We start from the raw sequence: 23,236 nt of genomic DNA on the forward strand, positions 1-23,236 counted from the left end.
GTGTGAGAGTTGAAATTAGAGGGTGGTGTTAGAAGTGAGGGGTTAGGAGTTGAGGGATCGGGGGTTAGGTAGGGTTAAAACTAAAAATTACACAGATTGACTAAGTCCCACAATAAGCTCAAGTTTGTGTTGTGTTGTGGATACTCAGACAACGATATATAATAAGTATATAAATACTTAAATACATAGAAACACCCATGACCCAGAAACAAATATTTGTACTCATCACACAAATAAATGCCCATCCCGGGATTCAAACCCAGGACCATCGGCTTCATAGGCAGGGTCACTACTCACTACCCACTAGGCCAGACCGGTCGTCATGGAAGTTTAAGTACCAATGTCGAGTCTAAAAAGCCTAGAGTATGTACGTACATTTCATGGCGTAGCATTTAAATTACTTAATAATAAAAACTGTAATAGATGTCATATATTAAAGAAAAAGTCCACCGGCCTTCACCACTGGAGGGCTTCGTCACTTTTTCTTTAATATTCATTGACATCTATTACAGTTTTTAATTTATATATAGTAGTGTGACTACTTAAAAAACACAAACCAAAATATTTAATACAATAATTTGATTTGTTCCCAAACTTGTACTTAATAATAGTTCAGGCTTATGCGATGATCATTTAATCTAAGCCTGCCCGTTAACCTCAATTTGGCTATCAGCCGACTGTCAATATTACCAAATTAATTTTCTCTTAAGAGGCCTCATTTGCCAAATTTGGAATCCTCTATCCCTACTAATATTATAATTAATGCGAAAGTAACTGTCTGAGTCTGAACTCTCGGCGTCCAACTCGCACCTAACCGGCTTTTTTTAAGGATATTATTTGAATTTAGTTGCTTTATTTCAAGTAATTTAGACTTCATAATTGAATTTTAACAATTTTAAGAACAATTTATAACATTATAACTATGACAAATATACTACTAGGACTACAATAACTTGAAAAACTAAAGAAATAAAACTATGAAGACGGATTATATCGCGTATATTGAATTTATAATACATCCCGACGTTTCGAACTTTTTATCGCGTTTATATATATCTTTACTTAAAAATAATTATAGTGTATAACTAGCCTTATGAACCGATTTTGCATGTACAACCAGCCTTAAAGTTTATAGTTTATGATGGTTCATTATTTTTAGTATGTGGGTATTTTTGCATTTTGTGGTTTTTCCTCAGTCACCCGTTGACCACGAACGCTGTAAAGAGTTCGAAACGTCGGGATGTATTATAAATTCAATATACGCGATATAATCCGTCTTCATAGTTTTATTTCATGAGTAACTATCGCGGTAACCGAAGACAATATTTTTGAAAAACTAAAAATAAAAAAAAAGATTTGAAATGCCTACCAGCATGCATGCATGGCTGTGAAGGGTTTCAATTGTGATGGATGAGACATTTTGCAGTAAAAATGACACGGAGCAAAAATATTATCTTTGGACATTGAACTATTATTGCTTCGTATGTGGCACCGTGCGATCCGTGCGAAGTGCATGGTGGGGGGTAAGTAAAGCGATCGCAGCGCATAAGGTGGTAAAAATAGGCACTAACGGAAGATAGCGTCTTTAACACTTCATAATACAAGTTATATGGCTGAATGAAACTTTAATTTACGATTTAGTTGTTTTTTTTTTCGAAAAAAGTTAATAAGGTATTCCAATAAACAATTATTTGTGCCAAGGTCAACGAATAATTTATTTAAATAAGAATAATCATGCGACAATTTTATTCGTCATTCGCGAATAATTTGGTTATTCTTATTCGTTATTCATCATTCGAATAATTTTTGCCCATCTTAGCATAACTATGCTGGGCATTACCTATTTAAATAAAAAAAATAACTTCTGTTTCTTATAAACTGTAATAGATGTCATATATGAAAGAAAATGTGACGAAGGCCTCCAGTGGTGGCGAAGGCCGGAAAAACACAAATAAAATATTTAATAAAATAATTTGATTTGTTCCCAAAGTTCTTCAACTTCTGTTTCTTTCAATAAGAGCCGAATCTCAGCCCACAGTGCGCCGTGCTAGAAACGTCGGAGGTAAATTTAAAAACTTAATTATGGTACGGTACTAAATCCGATGCAAGCACAACCGACTTGTAAAAAAAATAAGTTTGTCCCCATTTCTCTTTTAATTTTAAAATTTCTATCTACTTATTACATGAGTGGCCCATCTAATTTTTTTTGTATAGTTCACTTAATTACGTTCATTTATTTTCGGCCTAAGACTAAGATTAATCGAACCGTGTCAATCCGACCATGCGAGTTTTATAGACGTCAAGCTTTAGTTGGGAGCGAAAGTTTGGCTATCCGTTATCACTTTTCAGCGTTTGGAACTTGGAACTGTAAATACTTCTGCCTCGTAAATCACGTTGGTGACAACAGTTTTTCGTAAGCGCGTGCAGTCTCCGTGTTAGTTATGGTAACGATGTGAATAGATCAATTTGTACAAACTTTTAAATCCGGATTTTGTAGAAGTCCAATAAAACTCTCAGAAATAATAGATTACTCTTTTAAACGAACATATTTTTATTTATCCCGTTGGCAAAAACAGGATTTCGTAAATCTAGCAATTCAGTATTAAGTCCTCGGCAAGCTCGGTTTTCCATACAAACGTAGTGACGCTCTCATTTTAAAACGACTAGCGAGATTGATCTAAAACTTTGTATTTACAATAAGATTAAGGTATATATATATGCCTGTTATTACTTTATGTAGCTTCAGATACCATAGTTAAAAAAATACAGCCAATTTAAGTTTTTCATACAAAACTTGTTTTTGCCTGATTTCATTTGCTTTATAAACTGGAGCTATATAAACTAATTACAGGCATATATATACCCCATGTCATTGTATGTAAAGTTTCATTACAATCCAAGAAGGAGTTTTAAAATGAGAACGAAACTCCGTTTGTATGGGAAGGTGAAATTCGGCCGACCTTGCCGGGGACTTAACTACCTGTAACTAAATAAATAAATAAAATATTGTTTATTTCAGGCTTTTAGCGTACTTTTAGCCCATAATACATGACGATACAATGACATAATGAAATAATAATAAAAGCAAAATTAAAATACAATACAAAAATAATGTCAACAAACGAATGTAAATGTACGACGGTTATTAGGTATGTATGTTTGACCAACGAAGATCTATGTTTTGACTCGGGCATTTTGCTTTTATGTCCGGATGTTCTCTACAGGTCGCAATTCTCAACCGATTCTCGTGAAATTTTATGACCAGATTGTATGATTATACTTCGCGCCTCGTCCTCGAGATTAGTAACTGAAGATATATATACACTTGTAGTTACGCCGGTAGGTGTCACCACTCTGCACTTAGTTTGGAGTTATTTTTAAATTTTTATTTTTTAACTAGTGGGTATGCCTAGATTCCACCTCCCGGCCGCCATCGCTCTGTCCGTCCATACGCTTTCTAGTGCTCGACCACTCAAGTCACTTCTTATAAATTTAACTAAGTTTCTTGTTCGTGGAGTCTCGCATAATGCCGAAACGTAAACGTGTTAAGAAATACGAAGATGACATTAATCATCTACTGCATAAAGTTCGAAAATTAAAACGTAAAATACGGAATAGTGAAAGTGCTTCGTCACACAGTGGTTCCGATGAGGAATTTTTACCACAAGAAACAGGTAAGTCTTTTTAATTTTCGCTTGTGCAAATTTTAAGTTGGCCAAGGTTATTATACCTAGGTATACGTGCATTCAGATTTAGCCATTGGGGATAAATCAAAGCATAAATTGTATCGGTTGGCGTTCAGTTCATTGGGAACTGATACCTAACTAAATGATACGTATCTATTGACTGTATAGAACCACAGTACGAGTTCATACTTGTACATACATCAATGCACTCCGATTAGCCGTTGGGGCTAAGTCGACGCATAGTATGACGGTTGGCGTACAATTCATTGGGAATTGTAACCTAACTTTAAGATGGGATAACATGCGTTATCTGGTTCAGTTCAGATGATTAGAATATTACTATTCACTATTCAGTAATAATATATTTGAGTTTATGAGTAAAAAATAGTAATTTATTTAAAGTTAATATATCAGTACGTTTACCTTAAATATAGTCGTGATGATTTTCTTATTTAATTCATTTTGCTTTTTAAATAAAGGAGTAAGTATATAAATATAAAAGCAAACTAAGTATTGCTTTTTGTTCTTAGCATCACCGGTTTTACGACCAGACGATTGGTTTCCGGAATACCCGGATTATGAACTGAACTACGATCCATACAGTCAAAATGACCAATATAATGGCGCTGAGTATCTGGAAGACCCTATTGAGGCCGATAATTGTCCTATCGAGGAACCTCAGAATTCTGTTGAAAATGTGATAAAGCCTACTGAGGCTCAGCAAAGCGCTACACAGACTAACACACAGGCCGTGACAGATACAAGCGGCAATGCCGTACCCGACACGAGCTCCAACGCCATAGCCGGCACCAGCTCCAGCGCCATGCCCGGCGCAAGCGCCACTGCCATACCAGGCACAAGCACGTCCACTGTTGAGCAGGCTGACGATAATAAAGTCGCTGACACAATCGATTTGGACGATGATGTATTGCAAATTCTGGGAGATGACCCCTCGTCGGCCACAATATATGGCAAAGAGGTACGTGCAGAAATAGCTACCCGTTTTACACATGTAGCCATAGAGGGTATAACTAAAGAAATCCGTAAAGACCTCCTTAGTAAATATCTAATCCCTGTTAATTGCGTGAAAATAGGCGCGCCAAAGTTAAACCCTGAGATCAAAGCTGCCATTTCAGAAAATTTTGCTAAACGAGACAAGGGCATCGAGTCCAAGCAAAAGGAAATGGCTTGCGCGATATCATGTCTTAGCGAAATAATTACATCGCAATTAAATTCGAAAGAGAAAAATAACGACCTGTTACAAAAACTTATAGACCTCGGTCGTATTCTGTGCGACTTACAATACGCAGACAGCGTGACCAGACGCAATTTTATACTTTTCTCATTGAAAAAAGATCTCAAAGACCATCTGGCGAATACCAAGATAGACACTTTCCTATTTGGCGAAAACTTGACGGAAACGCTTAAATCAGCGAAAGCCATGATTAATTCCGGCGGAGAGCTAAAAGCTCCTGTTCCTAAGCAGCCCGTAGCGCAATACAGGCGGATGAAATTCAATGTATCGCGGCCTTTAAACCGCCGAGGCCCAGCGCCGCGCAGGCCGCCGCCGGGCCCGCCACCGCCGGCTCCGACTCCGAGGGGTCGCGCGCCTGCTCCCCGCGCGCCGCCGCCCCCGGCTCCCCCGGCGCCGCCCGCGCGCTACTACAGACCGTCGTACACGCACCAGCCCCCGCCGCCGCCGCGCCACTACGGCCACTACTACTAGACACAGTTAAGTATGCCGGCCGTTTATCACTATTTCATAAACAGTGGGCACTCATTACTAGTGACCGCACCATACTTTCATGGATAGCTGGCTATAAAATCAAATTCTCTAGCCCTGTTGTCCAACATTCTTTGCCCTCAGCGCCAGAATATTCTGATGTAGAGAGGTCACATTTTGTAGATGCCATTAACAAACTTTTGCAAGTAGGTCCGATCCGAGTGTAATCCTTGTGAAGGACAATTTGTGTCCGGTATTTTTCTTGTGCCGAAGCCGAACGGAAAAATGCGTTTTATACTCAATCTAAAACAGTTAAATAAATTTATAAAAACTGTTCATTTCAAGCTCGAGGATTTGCGAACAGCCGTTAAGCTTTTATCTCCGGATTGCTTTATGGCTACGCTTGATTTGAAAGATGCGTAATTTTTAATAAAAATTCACGAAAAGCCTATTGTAAAACTACTACCTCCTCTCTACCTGTATCTCGATTGGTTACTTTTCGGTCAAAGGTACGAACAATGTCTAGAAAACGTAAAATTAACAACACAATTATTAATTTCGTTAGGCTTTATTATCAATCAAGAGAAAAGTATACTTACACCTATGACGTCGTGCAAATTCCTAGGAATGATTATCGATTCACGTCGTTTTCGACTTAGTTTACCTTCTGAAAAACGAGTGCGCATAAAATCTGAGTTAGAACTGTTTTTAAAAATTAAGCAATGCAAAATTAGACAGCTAGCAAAACTAACCGGCCTACTAGTCTCAGCGTGCCCGGCTATCGAGTACGGATGGCTCTATACGAAGGAACTGAAACGGTGCAAGTTCCTCAACCTACAAGGCCACGATAATTATAATCGTGCAATGAGTATACCCGAGTCCATCCTACCTGACATACATTGGTGGTTAATGAATATCGATAATTCCCATAGTCGCATTCGCACAGATAATTACCCAATTCAGATATTTTCTGACGCCTCAACTACGGGGTGGGGGGCAGCCTGTGGGGGTGATACGGCAAGCGGCCAATGGTCTAGTACTGAACGAGAAAATCATATAAACTATTTAGAGCTGCTTGCCGAATTTATTGCTTTAAAAATTTACGCATGTAATTTGTACAATTGCCAGATACTCCTACGACTAGATAATACTACCGCGATAGCGTACATTAACAGAATGGGTGGTATACAATACCCTCATCTTACCCAGGTTACGAGAGAGTTCTGGCAATGGTGCGAACAAAGAAAGTTGTTTGTGTTTGCATCTTATATAAGATCCCGCGATAATGTTATGCCTGATTACGAATCAAGGAGATCACATCCGGATATAGAATGGGAATTGGCTGATTGGGCGTTTAATGAGATAGTGTACAAATTTGATTTACCGTTAATTTATTTATTCGCAAGTCGTATAAATAAGAAATGTGCAAAATACATTTCCTGGCACAAAGACCCTGATGCCTATGCGGTAGACTCGTTTACTGTAGCCTGGACAGGCATGTTCTTTTACGCTTTCCCACCTTTTTCGGTTGTGCTGAAAGCTCTTCGAAAGATTATTTCAGATAAAGCTACGGGTATCATGGTCGTACCTTTGTGGCCAACACAACCATGGTACCCTGTCTTTTGAAGTCTCCTTGTTAGCGAAGTCATAACTTTTCAGCCATGCAGCAATGCTTTAATTTCTCATTCCAGTTCCCAATGAATACACAACTCGATTACCCTGGTTGCAGGGATATTGTGCGGGTCGCGCTATCGAGAAGAAGCCTACCACCATCCTCAATGGACATAATGTTAGCATCTTTATCACCAAACACGATAAAATAATATGATGTTTGCCTTAAAAAGTGGTGGCACTTTTGTAAAAATAATTCAGTCGACGTATATGACGCGTCTATTCCGACAGTTGTCTATTTCTGGACCAATTTGTTTAATGAAGGTAGTCAATATGGTACATTAAACGCCTGTAGATCGGCCTTATCTTTAGTCTTAGGTCCAACTATATCACATGATGACAGGCTTCAGAGATTCTTCAAAGGCGTTTTTCGTCTACGACCTCCGACGCCTAAGTACAATGCAACTTGGGAGACCAATCTTGTATTAAATCATTTGAGCGATTGGTTTCCTAACGATACATTAAACCTCGATAGGCTTTCAAACAAAACGATTACATTGCTGGCTCTCACTACGGCTCACAGAGTCCAAACTATATCAAAAATTAATATAAAAAACATTGAAATCACTTCCGAATGTATATCTATTAAAATTCCAGATATTTTAAAAACATCGAGACTTGGCTGTAAACAACCTATTATATATCTACCCTTTTTCCGCGAAAACCCTTCCATATGTCCAGCGGAAGCGCTTTCTTGCTACTTGAATAAAACAAAGCCCTTAAGAATATCTGACAGCCTAATAAACCAGTAGGCTCGCAGACGCTCAGCCGATGGATCAAGCGCACACTGAGCGAGTGCGGGGTCGACACGGCGGCGTTCAGCGGGCACAGCACGCGGCACGCCGCCGTGTCGCACGCGCACGCGAGAGGCGTCAGCGTCGACGCCATTCGCAACACCGCAGGGTGGAGCGGACAGTCCAATACTTTTGAAAAGTTTTACTAAAGGCCAATTTTAAGCAACGAAGACTGTCTGTCTCTGGCGCTATCTGTTGTAAATAAATAAATAATGAATAAGATATCAAACTCATCCCGTATCGGTTGATCTGCTAAGCTTTTGAGAATATGATTAATAAATAAGAATCATATTTAAAGATCATTCATCACAGATCTTATTAATTACCAAAAAATTGTAGTAGGTACCTACCTAATTAGAGGATGATAAATTTGTTTAATTTAAGAAACAAATTTTTACATAGTCCTTGATGTTGTAAGAAAATTGTACCAATTAGTATAATGACTTATTGCGACTTCAGTTTTTACTTATGTAATTTATTTCTATTTCATGCAATAAATTATTGTAATATAATGGTATTTAAGGTGTTTAAGATTGACATCCTGCCATTCCTACCTATAGTGCCCGATCCTAGCTGATAGTAACATATCTACATATCAGTAGATTTTTTGAGTATCATATGTATAAATAAAATTATATTTTATCACGGCCGATTAATATAGTATAAACTGTCTAATAATATATAAGAATATCGTCATTGATTGATGATCCTTCAGAAAATATTACTCTCAAAGTCTACAAGTGTATATATATCTTCAGTTACTAATCTCGAGGACGAGGCGCGAAGTATAATTAATGATTAAACGAACTTACCTGAAGTGAAGTTCTATCATAATTATACGAAGCGCCTCGTCCGAAGAGATTAGTAACATAGCTCCCTCCCACCCATCGCTTCGCTCATCCCCTTACAATGTTATACAAAATACATCAATCAATGTACTACCATAGTATATGTAAAATATTTCTCTCAACTTAATGAACGGACAGAGCGATGGCGGCCGGGAGGTGGAATCTAGGCATACCCACTAGTTAAAAAATAAAAATTTAAAAATAACTCCAAACTAAGTGCAGAGTGGTGACACCTACCGGCGTAACTACAAGTGTATATATATCTTCAGTTACTAATCTCTTCGGACGAGGCGCTTCGTATAATTATGATAGAACTTCACTTCAGGTAAGTTCGTTTAATCATTAATTAAATAGATTTTTTTGTAGATCCATGTGAGACAATGATAGCTCGCGCCTAAACAAATAGTCGTATCGATATCATAAGTTATTTTTTTTTGAAACATGTTTACAGAGAAAACGGTAAACAATGCAGAAAATTTGTATCGCTGGTGCAGGCGGTATTTAGATATGTAGTTTTTACTGGAGAATAAATTAACATAAAAAACTAAGCAGCAACAGGCGGTCTTATCGCTAAAAAGCGATCTCTTCCAGATAACCTTCAGGTAGTAGAAATAAGCGCAAGGAAGAAATATGTATAAGGGTAGCAAAAATAAATGGAGAACAAGTACAGGGAAAAAAAATCAGCACAACTAAATGTATAACAATATCAATACATGTATAAATGTAATATATAAAATAAATATATAAATATGTAACTTTATAATTTAATGTTTACATTATCTTTGAATATTTTGTATTTTTGTTTGACATATATTTAAACATATCACACAACACAGACAGACAGACAGAATCTAATAATTAACGAGTTTGAGGAAGGGACAGATGGTGTATTTTGAGCTGAGCCTTAAAAATGGGGAGTGATTTAGCATGTTTATGTGTTTGGGTTAAATTAGGTACCTTAGATTCCATTACATAGTTAGCTACATACAGGTCGACCTAATAAAAGCGTGTTAATGACAGTTGTCTACACTTCTTCAGCAACGCGACCAAATACCTACGTTCATTTAAATGACCGCTCTCACACGAAGCAAAATTTAATAACCGTTTTTCGATAAGTTTCGTGTGAGTGCCTTTATTTGTTACGGGATTGTATAGTTATGCTGTTCAAGATCGATTTCTAATCGCTCACAATTTCCACGGGGAATCGCGTGACCGAACTAGTTTTGATATAAATGAGTTTCACTAACTTGTTATACGGTCGGTTGGAACTTTGTAGTATTAAGTAAGAGTAGATGATAAATCAAGTAACAACCCCTACCACCCTGTTGGGTAGGCGGAGATATATTAGTATCTCTTCTTGTTTAGCTTACGCTTAGGATTAGGTACTGTGTCTGGTGGCGTACATTGTACGAGGGGCGGCTGATAAGTTCGCGGCCTAAGACTGAAAGTTGGAAAATAAGTTAAAATTAAAGCATACCACTAATGTATCATCTTTCTGTAGTTTGAATATGGTCGTCATTATAAAAATAAAAATCAGACCTGGCTCCGAACGAATATATTTTACCATTTTTCAAATGTGAAAAAATAATTACGGGGCCGACGTTTTGTCGACGACAATGAAATGAAATGAAAATCTTTATTTCAGGCAACTAGTGGCCCATAAACCGATACCTTAAAACTAGCATACATATATGGTGCTACTTTTTCGCACTAGTAAAGAGCACTTTTCGTGCATATATCGAAAGTTTAAAGGGTCATATGTACTGTAAAACGTTGTACGATACACGTGCGAAAAGGTAATTCGCAACTCGTGTCGATTTAAAACACTCCCTGCGGTCGTGTTTTAATTTATCGCCACTCGTTTTGAATTTTCTCTTTTCCGCACTTGTATCGTAAATAACTATTTCAAACTATTTAAAGACACTATTTACAAATCACATTATGGTTGCGATGCATTACGCAGCCCCGCAGTGTCACCAGGGAGTCGGCCGCGGAACCGCCGGCACTTGACACCGTTCGGCCAAAACTCCTCCTTGGTGAAGACAATGGATTTAAGTCAGCCGGTGAGGTAAGCTGTTTTCAAGAGAAAGTATTTTTTTTTACGATATTAAAGGGTCATTTACCCAAAGTAAGAGCTGCATATCGCAAAAGTATTTACTTTAATAGGTACTGTCTTTGCGCTTAAATGCGCTGGTGGCCTAGCGGTAAGAGCGTATGACATTCAATCCGTAGGTCGCGGGTTCAAACCCCGGCTCGTACCAATGACTTTTTTGAAACTCATGTCATCATCATCATCATGTCAGCCGATAGACGTCCACTGCTGGACATAGGCCTCCCCAAGGCTCGCCACTCCGACCGATCCTGTGCCGCTCGAATCCACCGAATTCCCGCGACCTTCACCAGGTCGTCGCTCCATCTCGTTGGAGGCCTACCAGCAGTTCGTCTTCCGGTACGCGGACGCCACTCCAGAACCTTCCGGCCCCACCGGCCATCAGTTCCGCGAGCAATGTGCCCCGCCCACTGCCACTTAAGGTTTGCAATTCTGCGAGCTATGTCGGTGACCCTAGTTCTACTGCGGATATCATCATTTCTGACTATCACGCAGAGAAACCCCGAGCATAGCTCGCTCCATTGCCCTTTGCGTGACCTTGAGCCTTCTTATGAGGCCCATCGTTAGCGCCCACGTCTCAGATCCGTATGTCATCACTGGCAACACACACTGGTCAAAGACTTTTGACTTAAGACACTGCGGCAATTTGGACGAAAAGATACTGTGGAGCTTCCCGAACGCTGCCCAACCGAGTCGGATTCGACGAGTGACCTCTTTCCCGAAGTTGGACCTACCTAACTGGACTGTTTGTCCTAGGTATATATAATCGTCAACAACTTCGAGCGCAGAGCCTCCGATTAATACGGGAGTTGGCACAACATGGACGTTAGACATGATCTTCGTCTTGTCCATGTTCATTTTCAGACCAACTCGTTCAGATACTCTGCTGAGATCAGCGAGCATCGCACTGAGGTCCTCCATGGTCTCAGCCATGACTACGATATCATCGGCAAACCAAAGGTGAGTGATGTACTCGCCATTTACATTGATGCCTCGTCCTTTCCAGTCCAGAAACTCATGTATGAAATATCATTAGATATTTACTTATACCAGTCGCTTTTCGGAGAAGCAAAACATCGTGAGCAAACCGGACTAATCAAAACAAGGCCTAGTTTCCCTTCTGGGTTGGCAAGTCAGATGGCAGTCGCTTTCGTAAAAACTAGTGCCTACGCTAATTCTCAGAATTAGTTGCCAAGCGGACTCCAGGCTCCTATGAGCCGTGGCAAAAAGCAGGGATAACGCGAGGAAGATGAATGCCGGGAACATTTCAGCCGCCCGTCGTAGAAAGTAAAATTATGATAGCAACTAGATTTCAAAATCAAACGTCCCACTGGCTTAGTTATTACTACATAACACATATCAAGCGTAAGTGTCAATCGAAAACACATTTTATTATTTCCCGTACTCTCGCGTAATAAATTCCAAGTTCTGACTGATTTTCTAATATATAACATAGGTAGAAAATTGACGTGGATATCAGTATGGAAAAGACCAATTTTTTCCTGTCCTATCGAACAATTTTATATTTTTATTTAAATAGAAGTTAATGGCACTTGAAAATAAATTATAATCAAACATGACATCCTTATAAACCCTATTCTTAAGAGCCCTAATTTTTCATTTAATATATAAAAGGATCATGATGAAATTTTCTTTTTGAGACGCGGAAGTGAAATCTAATATCCGTTCCTTAAGCCTCGGGAAGCGATTAAAATAAGACTGGATTGGTCCAAATCTAATTGAAAATTGCAATTCTGGGATCAGACGAAGCTGGACTTGAATCAGGGTACTATCTAAACTTCATAGAAAGTTAAAAGAATTCTGTCTTCATTTGAATTTATACGAAATTTTAATCTAAACTGTCGACGGTTTGTTAGCGACTTAGCGCTAATATTTATTTAAATCAACACGGTTTTGAAATGTAGTTAAGCTAGTAAGGGTCAGTCTAGACTAGAGGTGTCTTTCTATTCATTGTCGAAGGAGGGTGGATGATGAATGATTACCTTATAGTTCGATTTTAACACATCCTGCAACTGCACTATTGGGCAGATTTCACTAATGAGGTGTGTTAACATTTTGATTCGTGTCAGTTGTGTTGTAAGAGTGATATAGTCTGGCTAGTGAAATTTTACACAAATCTTTGGCGAGAAATTTAAAAAATCTTGGGCTGGTCACACTTTGTGTAGTAGCTAGGAATTATAGTTTCGAAACTAAAAAATATTTTTGATTTTCTGTGCACACGTAAGGTACTTACCTAAGGAAATAAGTTAAATATACGTTGACGTGCACTTAAAGTCAGCTCACATAATTTTTACCACTATTATACCTATATAGTAGAGTACAGTCAACGACAAACACATATGTTTACACTTTCTCACCATATACCACTGCAACAAGGCGAAAAATGAAATGTAGTGTAAACAAGATTTTGTGAGTTTCAAACATATGTCTTTGTGACCATTGATTGAGTTAGGTACGTTACTTTAGCTTAAGTCTGTGGTTAGGTTAAGTAGGTAGATAGAGATTACATCGACACATTGGCCGCTCATATATATACACATGTATCGCCAAGATATTTTTATATATGTCGGAGAATGGCTGAATTGTGCCATCTATCGTTTTACCATGCAATTTTTGACAAATAGAGCAAACTAGGGTGTTACAGTACACCTGTCCTGAGTGGCGTTCGACGCTGTTCCGCCAAGGCGTCATATAGAGTGCGCTGTCTAAACAATAGAATCCAGAACAATTGAAGTTACGCTGTCAATCAGTCTTCAGAAGAGAACGAACGGGATAAGATGACGTCAGTGGCGGTTCCTGGGTCTAATTCACTGGTTTGCTGTGGATAAGAAATGTAACATGTGCTGTGATTTGTAAACAGTTTTGTGCAGTAAAGACTGTGAGTTGAATATCGTATTTCATTGAAAGCCCTCGTCATTCACGATTGAAGGTTCTGATGTGCTGCCCATAGTATGATACGCCTACGATTCCCGACCTATATTTTATATTTTTATATCAAATTATACTACTGACCAGACCAGTCACTCCACAAATTTCTTCTAAATATTGGTTTTCAGTAAGTAACTCCTTACCTTCCAATGTTTTGAGTTTATTTATATTTTCCAGAACTTCTAGTTTATCCGTTTCTTTACACACTTGTCCTGTTTATGAGAGTCATGTATTAATAAATTGACGTACTTACTTAACAACATCATCAACATCATCGGCGAGAGTAAGTCTGCTCGGCTTCGCTCGCTCGGCCACGTGGAGAGGATGGGAGAGGATCGTGCGGCCAAGAGAGCTTATCTGGGGCGACTAACTGGGAGACGTCCGGTCGGAAGGCCTAGGTACCGGTGGATCGATGAGGTCCAGAAGGACCTATGTGACATCCAGGCGGCTGAAGGGCGTCGGATCGCACAGGATAGGAACGAATGGCGAAACCTAGTATCGGAGGCCAAGATCCACTTCGGGTCGCTGAGCCAGCGAAGTAAGTACTTAATCAAAGTTATAGGCAAATGTTAGAACTAGTACTCAAAGTATTAAAATATTAATAGAGCACCAATCTAAGCTAATAAATTGTTTACGACTTGTAAACAGTTTTTCGTTATACAACGCTTCACATCGACTTCGCACATTGTCAAAATTATTTACGAGCTTAAATTAGTTTGCGGACCTCACTCGGTATAGTCATTATTAATATTATTTGAAATAAACCCCTTATTAAACCGCGAGCAATTTGAATGAATGACATAAATTGAGAACATACTTTTATAAAAAATATATAAACACATTATAAGAAACCTAACCTAACGTGCCGCCAGCAGCGGGGCAGAGCTCAAGCTGCCGGTGGTCAGAACCGCAGTGAGGAACCGACGTAGGTAATACTATACGCGCCATGTCCCAAATTACTGCCTTTTGCATCTGACCCTTGATGCAATCACCCAGCGAGAGTCTCTCTAGGTGTTGGTCGAGATTCTTCGTTATGAGACCGTTCGCTGACGCGACTAAACATCGGAACAATGATCGTCAAGTCAACATCCCACATGGCGGTAATCTCGTGAGCCAAGTCTATTAGGTATTTGTCCTTCTCGGCTTGATTCTCACCATGGGGGATGGTGACGTCAAACGTCAACGAGCACGGTCCGGCGCTGCGATCAGTCCATCAGCACGAGGTCAGGCTTATAGGCAATAATAGTCCTGTCAGTGATGATAGATCGATCCTAATAGAGCGTGGGACGACCATTTTCGACAGTCTGGCGCAGGTGAGTACTTGTTGTAGTACGGCACTTCGCGGTCCACAAGGCCGTGTATAGGAGAGCAAGTTGCTGGTGAATAATTCTGGGTACGAGATTATGTCTGTGCAAGTACACGCCGTTAGCAAGATGAGAACAACCGGAGTTAATATGCCCGAGTAACTCTCCGGGATGGCGACATTCCCCACAAATGTCGACCGTAACGTCCTTCAGGATAAATCTCCGGTACCTAGTTATTCGTCATGATAACTTCGTCTGCAATTGCACACGCAAAACCCTCTATTTCTCCGAAGAGGTCTCCGAATCGTACATTTATTATTAAAATATGACATCAAAACCAATCTGCGTGTGCACTCCGCGCGCGCCCGCAATTTGCCGGCAGCATGCCGCTAGCGTGAGCAATGAGCTAAGTGTGAACACTCGCTGCTCTAAATAATGCGACGGCATGGCTTACGGTAATATTTCCGGCACCATAGCCCAGCTCACTGCACACTGTCCTGTGCCTAGCAGCCAAGTTGAAGCGGGGTAATATAATTTGGTTCTTTCACTTGTTCCATCTCGCTATGTTCCATGAATACTAATGCTAACGCTATGCTAAATGCCTAATGTTTGCAGATCTTGAAACTGTTTCTTGATAATTATCAAATCTACCTAATGCCGTCTCCGAACTTCTACAATATGATATTGACGCAGTGGCCAAATGGAGTGAGGACAATCGGCTTCATTAAAGTGAAAATGTAAGGTGATCAGTTTTACTACAGCCAAAAACCCAATTTTTTCGACTTACCATCTCAATAACACGGAGCTGCACAGAGTACATGACATACGCGACCTTTACATTAGATACACAACTTGACTTTCGACAACACATGACTATGACGTGTAAAAAGGCCTGTAAAGGTTTTGTTATGAGGATCGCCTCGCAGTTCTCGAGTACCAGAAAAGCCTTAAAACTTTATTACGCGTACGTTCGGAGCCGGTTAAAGTACGCCGCCGTCGTGTGGGACCCGCACGAGACAAAGTATGTGCTCATGCTCAAGCGAATTCAAGGAAAATTTCCTAGATTAGTTATAAACGAACCCGCTTTGTCCTGGGAATGGTCGGCCTTGACACTGGAGCTCAGACGCAAATTAATGTTAATAGTGCATTACCATCGGCGTTGCCGGCGCCTCCTGGTGCGTCCTGACACACGCACACGCAGTGTCCACGCTGCGTACGCACCCACCGCCCGGGCCATCTCCCTTATAAATGATACACAGGTCCCGGATGCCGACATATAATGCAGATAGGCCGGGGAAGTTCATTAAAGCCATTACGGCTTTGAAGTGCACCCAACTTAGTAATTAATTAATAATTGTATTGTTCATTGACTACGCTGTTTTATTATTATTTTTTTGACTTGCTTGTTTAACCATATAATTAGTGTTTTGTTGTTCTTCTATGTAGTTTGTAATTCTATGGTGTTATTTTTGTCAAAATTTTGTATTTGTTAATTATGCATAGTGTGTACCGTGTAAGCCATTTGGTATATTAGTGTAAGCTTATATGAGAGAATAAATAAATGAAATGAAATGAAATTCAAGTTTTTTTCTGTAACTTTCTTTATGATGACTGTATCTAAACGGGACATTATGTATTTTTGGGGTATGTTGCCAGGTACAATAAGAGCATATAAAGGTCGTTTTGCTCTAGCAGCTACGAGCAAGACGCAAGTATAATTGCTGACCACATGCAGCCATCTAGAATAGAAACTCCTTTAATTAGAAAGAAAATAGAATATACAATAGCCGTTGTCAATGTGTCCAAAAGACGTGATCGTGTAAAGAACAATGAATCTAAACTAAAGTGGAGTTTAATAGAAAGACAAATATTTAATGGAAACAAACCAATTTACCTTCATTTCTTCGTAATCTCGCACTTTTTGTAGACAACCTGATTTTATCCATCGCCAACAAAATCAAATGCTAACAAAATCTGTCATATTTGTATACATTATTTAGTATTTTCTATTGAACTCTTCTTTAGACTATAACATTTAGGCATTTATAGGTAGGTATAAGTTACCCGGTTGTTATTGTCAATGTTGAAGAAAAAAATACAAATGTCTTTGGTGTCTGCGGAGACCGCCCGATAAAAGCTCGCCATTTAATTTGATTGAAGAAATCTTTCTTTGTCGCTTAATTGGATCAACGGAGTACACAGATAAAAAAAAACCGAATTGGATTGGATTTTATTTAACGTTCTGTTCTACCTTATTCTAATTGTTCTGCCTGAAAGAATAACGATAATAGTTTCATATTTTTGTATGTATTTTGCGAGATAAAAATGAATTTTCTTCTGTCCTATAATTAATTTCTTTTACCATGGTGATGAAAAACCCGATAAATTTTAATCATAGATTCGATTAGGTTTTATATGGATAGTATGCCTACACATAGACAGACATTCGAATATTATTAAGTACATACATTTTCTAGGGCTTACGAATCTTGAAAATTATTAACTAAACTATTACACGTATTATTGTTACACGTACAGACACAAATGTATTATATGTATGTAGAAGAAACGATATGAAAATGTATTGTTGAGTGAAAAATTGTAAAAAAACAAGCCAAAAGTAGGGTCTAGAATAAATTATTTTAGAAAGCAGAGGCGCGGGCATGGTATAGTATCTCTGAAGAGGAGTAATGTAATGCTGATAATAATGCCATCTCTGGGTTATGCTGGACATATATTCCTCAGCCGTGGTGCCCTGCTGAGCTAAAAAGCGGTATCTCAATTGAAGATTGCATGCAAATAAGTACCTTAAATTTGAATCATAACGTTCCATTTCCAGTTCATTCGTTTTTGAGATACCGCCTTTAGCATAAGGAGGGCTGAGTGTGGCTAGATATAATTCTTGTGTGTAGATAGTAGAAAACAAAATATACCAAAACAAATATTTAAGCAGGTAACTTAATCGTATTTAATTAAATCTAGAAGAATATATTTTAATAAAAAATTTTTTGATAGTGTTACTAACCTTACGTTGCAAATGAACTAGGAAACAAAATAAATTTGAAACGTAAAAGTAGTTTTTTTAATATGTAGTGCAAACACCGTACAATGACAGACTGACGTATTTAGACGAATAAAAAAACCAAATGACGTTTGGTTTGACGGGAAATTTTGAAATTATTTCTAAATTGTTTTTTAATATAAATTCCGTTTAAACATATTTTTGGTCAGATTTATGTTAAGATATTAACAAACAGCGTTTCTTTATATCACAACCAACCTTGTAAGTTGTGTTGAGTTGTGCTCTTACTCATTCAACCAAACCAACGCAGGCAAGATGAAAAGCAATGCCGGCCGGGCCGCGCCGAATCTGTGTACCTTCTTGTATGTACATCGGTATAAGGGCAAGGTAAGTAAATTTTCGAGTTTATAATATATATATACCTCCTGAACATTTATTTATTATTTCATCTTTATCAAAAGCTTTGATAGAGGCTTCGGGTAAAGCATATTTATGAAATGTTGGCGATGGAACATGGAACATTGTAACATTTCAAATAACAGCCGTTGAACTAGCACCATTCTTAGTGTCCGTAAGGCCCGTCATACACGTTGCTCTGATTATCATAATTAAGATACTATTTTCCGTGCCTAGGTCTTAATCTGATAAATCAACTACAACCTGCCAAAATTAGAAAGACATACATCTACTGATAAAATCCAACCACAATACGTTACCTTTGTCGACATTTTACATGAATAATATCCCGATTCACTCATTTCTTGTTACCTAACATTAAATGTGACAATAGCACACCCTTAAAATGCATGCTCAACACTTGTCCTGTTTCGCTGTAAAATAACCTTTTTATACTTTTGATAACATCTTAACTGTTAATATATTTTCAGGTATTAAAAAGCTTTCAGAATAAAGTTGCGACACGGCAGGTATCGTGCTTTTCTTCGATAAGTTTTTCGATGTTGTCAATGGCAATTTCAGTGAACCTAAAAAAGGAAAATCTACCTAATCTAATGCGCTGTAACACCCAGATCACCGCACCACAAATTGTGGATAAAATGCTTGAATGTTCTCAAAACTATGAAATATGCGACAAAAATGGATCTAAATTAAATCAAAAAAAGTTGGATCAAACTATTGAAGCTTTCCAAGTTATTTTGGGATCAAGAAGAAGAATAGTTATTTACGATACAAGTGCGGAAAAGAGGAAATTCGAAACGAGTGGCGATAAATTAAAACACGACCGCAGGGAGTGTTTTAAATCGACACGAGTTGCGAATTACCTATTTGCACGTGTATCGTACAACGTTTTACAGTACATATGGCCCTTTAAACTTTCGACATATGAACGAAAAGTGCTATTTGACGCACTAGTGCGAGAAAGTAGCACCATATGTACTGTAAATGAATTAGGTTGCCTCTAATTATTGTTTAAAACATAGTCAGGAAATAAATTGTTACATACTTGCTGTTAAGTTATTTTCACGGAAGTGCGCTTAAAGCGTCGCTGTATTTGCATGTGTCTTAGTTACTTGGAATGGAACGTATGTAAATAAGTAGGTACTTATAAATAATATATTGTACTTGATTCAACATAAGTTTTCATTTATTTATTCTGAAAAACTGATTTATGTAGTTTTCTAAGCAAATGGAAATTGGTACGACAAAGATTACTACATAAATCAGTTTCCAATATTAAAGTTGTTACATGTAGGTAAAGAACCCATAAGTACGTGTGTGTGTGTGTGTGTGTGTGTGTGTGTGTGTGTGTACATGTGTGCGTGTTTACTGCATATACAGTCTCATTAGTTGAGAGCAGGACCGCTAGGGGCAGCACTAGTAGAGACGTGAACGTGAAATGTCCGAGAGTTTCTTATCTATTACAGTAATAACATATACTAATCTATGGGCGCGGGTAGGATCGCTGGGAACTTCTAAAATATGGTTGATAAATATGTACTCATAGATACATACCTGCGGCATCTGAACTCCTGCCAAAATTAGTTTTGCCATGAACTTATCATATCATTTACTTATCTCTGGTTTTCTTAAAATATTTTTTTAATACAGTTGCTCAAAAAGTGCTACTTTTCGTGGCTGTTTAGCGTGCGGAAAGTTGGTTTTCGCGAACTAGTGCTTTTTACTTTTCCAATTTTTTTTAAATTTTTACTTGTTCCAATTCATGACTACTTATTGATGAGTGTTAATATTAGTCTCATTTAAACGTCATAATCAACATAAAAACCTACTGTTAATGTAAGAATACGAAAATATGCATATTTCATATTTTATTACTTACCTCTTCATCATTATAAGTATTATAACACGTTTTTTTTTAATGTTGAAAAACCGTTCTTAATAAGTTGTCTGAATGGAACGGAACGCCTGTCAAACAAGAGGCGTATTTTCTTACTACAAGAATGTTTTAAGTTTCCAAAGGCAACATTCGATATTGTTTTTATAAATATACGATACACAAATAATCACAAATAACGATATGTAGGTAATAATAGTACAATGTTTTAATATTTACAATTGTTTCTGTCTTATAGAACATGCATTTGAAAAAAAAAACTTTCATTGAAGTGGGTTCAATAATAATAACAAAATCTATTCTAGTCGAATAAAAGCTAGAAAAACACTTCTTCATAATGTCAATGATGTCACAGAATTAATAATATAAAAGTTTCGAATTCCGTTCCTTACTTGTTGCTTTTCCTATTTTTTCGCAACTGTATTAAAAAACGTCGTTCGATACACGTGCGGAAATGTCATTCTTCACTCGTCCCGATATCTCGGTACTCGTGAAGTAATGACATACTTTTCGCACTAGCATTGAAATGTACTATTTCCTGACAATATGAAACGTCAAAGGACATAAAATGTAAAATTATATATTATGACTCACCCTTCATCTAACCATGTCAGCGCGGCTCGGCTGCAAAGGTGGCCGAAATTGTAGATTGTTAACCAAGGAATGAAATGTTGCCTTTCACCCGTTAAACACTACTTTTCATTTCGAATACGAGGAAAGTAAAATACATGTGTTTTTTTATAACATGACTAAGTATACATTTTCATAGTATTTCTTTTAATTAACAATTTAGGCAAAAGTATCGTTATTTATGGAATTGAGTGTCAAATATCAGAATGGAAATTGTATAACAAATCCATTTAAACTCAAATTTCAATTGCTTATTGGAAAAAAATTAAAAAAATCGTACTTCGAACGTAAAACGCTCTAGTGCAGACATGTATCATTTTCTGCACACCTTTTGGAACAACAATGACCCTCCCGTCTCCCCGTCCCGTCCCTTCAGTCACCTGTGAACATGATGCATGTAACTGCGTCGAAATATCGGGAGCTCACAAATAATACAAAAGGTAATCACAGTCTATATCCCGGTCAATATAACTAACAATGACCCTCTTTCAGAGCATGAGAAACGAAAAGTTACTTATAGGCCATGGCACCGAATATATCTTCTTTTCGTGCGGCGTCAAGATCCTCGATCCTCAGTCCTCGGGATCTAAGAGGTTTGTGGACGAAACCAGTGTAGAGCTGCCAGCTTCCTTGCTCAACGCATTGGTATTGCAATACAGCGCGGAAATGCTGCCAGCATCTACGTTACCATACCGCGGGGTATACTCTATTTTAGTTTATTTATTGAATGTTATGTATTTATTTTAGATGCAATTTTGTTATATTTTAAGCTGTGTTTATGTGCCCAATTTTCCGTATTTATCAATAATTATATTATATTTCCTATAAAAAGTAGATATTGTGATTATTGTAGGACATTCTTGTACAAATCGGCCTCATCCCACAACAAGCTTAATTAGAATAGTCTGAGTAAGAACGCTCGATTTTATGTCCTCTTACGTACAAGTTTTTACTTATATTTTTGAAATAGCCAACAAACGCTAGTGTTATGAAAACTGCATATAACGTTGGTTACCTACGCCCGCAGTTTGTTTTTCAGAACACTTCATTCAGTTTGTCTTCGTTTAACCCCATTTCAGTTTCAATAAAATTATTAAGATTGTTTTTTGGTACGTCTCATTCGCACAAATTTGGTTGTTCGTTAGTGGAAGTAGGTGGTGCGCACAATTCGATACGATACTAATCTAATACTGACTCATCACATGGTCCGAATAAGGTACCTAGGATTAATAAAAACTGGTATGTGAGCGGACGCGGTCGTTAGCGGCAGCCGTTTCATGACCTCACACTTTGTTTTAAAATTCAATCATAACGGCCACCCTGTGTTTACAATCGGCAATCTCGATACGAATAAGGTATTTTGGGCTAAGAGTAAACTTAATATTGTCTTCGGTTACCGCGATAGTTACTCATGAAATAAAACTATTTATGAAAACGGATTATATCGCGTATATTGAATTACATTATATTATAATACATCCCGACGTTTCGAACCCTTTACAGCGTTCGTGGTCAACGGGTGACTGAGGAAAGGGTCTCTATTGTTTCCCATATAGTTTTAAGTCATAATGTAATGTTTGTCCACATTTTCGTTAGTCATAATTTGGTTTTTCTCAGAAACGCGTAACTTTTCAGGATTGCCATAAAACAAACCTAACCTAACCTATCTATAGGGTAACCTGAGGAAAATCCTAAAATGTTAACGGTTTCAGAATTATGAATAATGATAATATGACAATCATTACATTATGACCTTCAATAATTATGTCAAACAAAGCCCATGAGGGAAAGCTACAATGTGCAAAAATACAAACATACAAAAATAATGAACCATAATAAACTATAAACTAACACGAAGGCTACGCTGTAAAGGGTTCGAAAAGCTGATTAAGTAACATCAATTTCAAGGACATTAGGTGTTGATAGCCCCTTAACCAAAAAATCAAAGAAAGAGCAAGCAGCTATCGACTCCGGTACTCGAATTCATTATTTCGCAAATAATAAATCCGTATCTGTTCCCCTTCTTAAAAGCACTGTAGCTGTGTATAGACAAGAAATAGTAGATTGTTAACCAAGAGATGAAAGGCACTCATTTCTGCCGAGGTAGTTTGCCAATAGTCCGAGACTGAAATGATGCCTTCAAGATTCAAGATTCAGGATTCAAGCATTTATTCATAAAACATAGTAT

General features: G+C 37.9%; 1 long non-coding RNA gene across 1 annotated transcript; it reads right to left on the reverse strand.

Annotated features, from left to right (window-relative positions):
- Positions 1-13,911: 13,911 nt before the first annotated feature.
- On the reverse strand, positions 13,912-14,597 carry LOC134744768 (uncharacterized). The gene is made up of 2 exons (XR_010128116.1): positions 14,328-14,597; positions 13,912-14,029 (listed from the first exon to the last, which is right to left on the reverse strand). It is a non-coding gene; the product is annotated as an uncharacterized LOC134744768 (long non-coding RNA).
- Positions 14,598-23,236: the final 8,639 nt, after the last annotated feature.

The sequence above is a fragment of the Cydia strobilella genome, chromosome 10 (assembly GCF_947568885.1).
Source record: "Cydia strobilella chromosome 10, ilCydStro3.1, whole genome shotgun sequence".
Taxonomy (NCBI): Eukaryota; Metazoa; Arthropoda; class Insecta; order Lepidoptera; family Tortricidae; genus Cydia; species Cydia strobilella.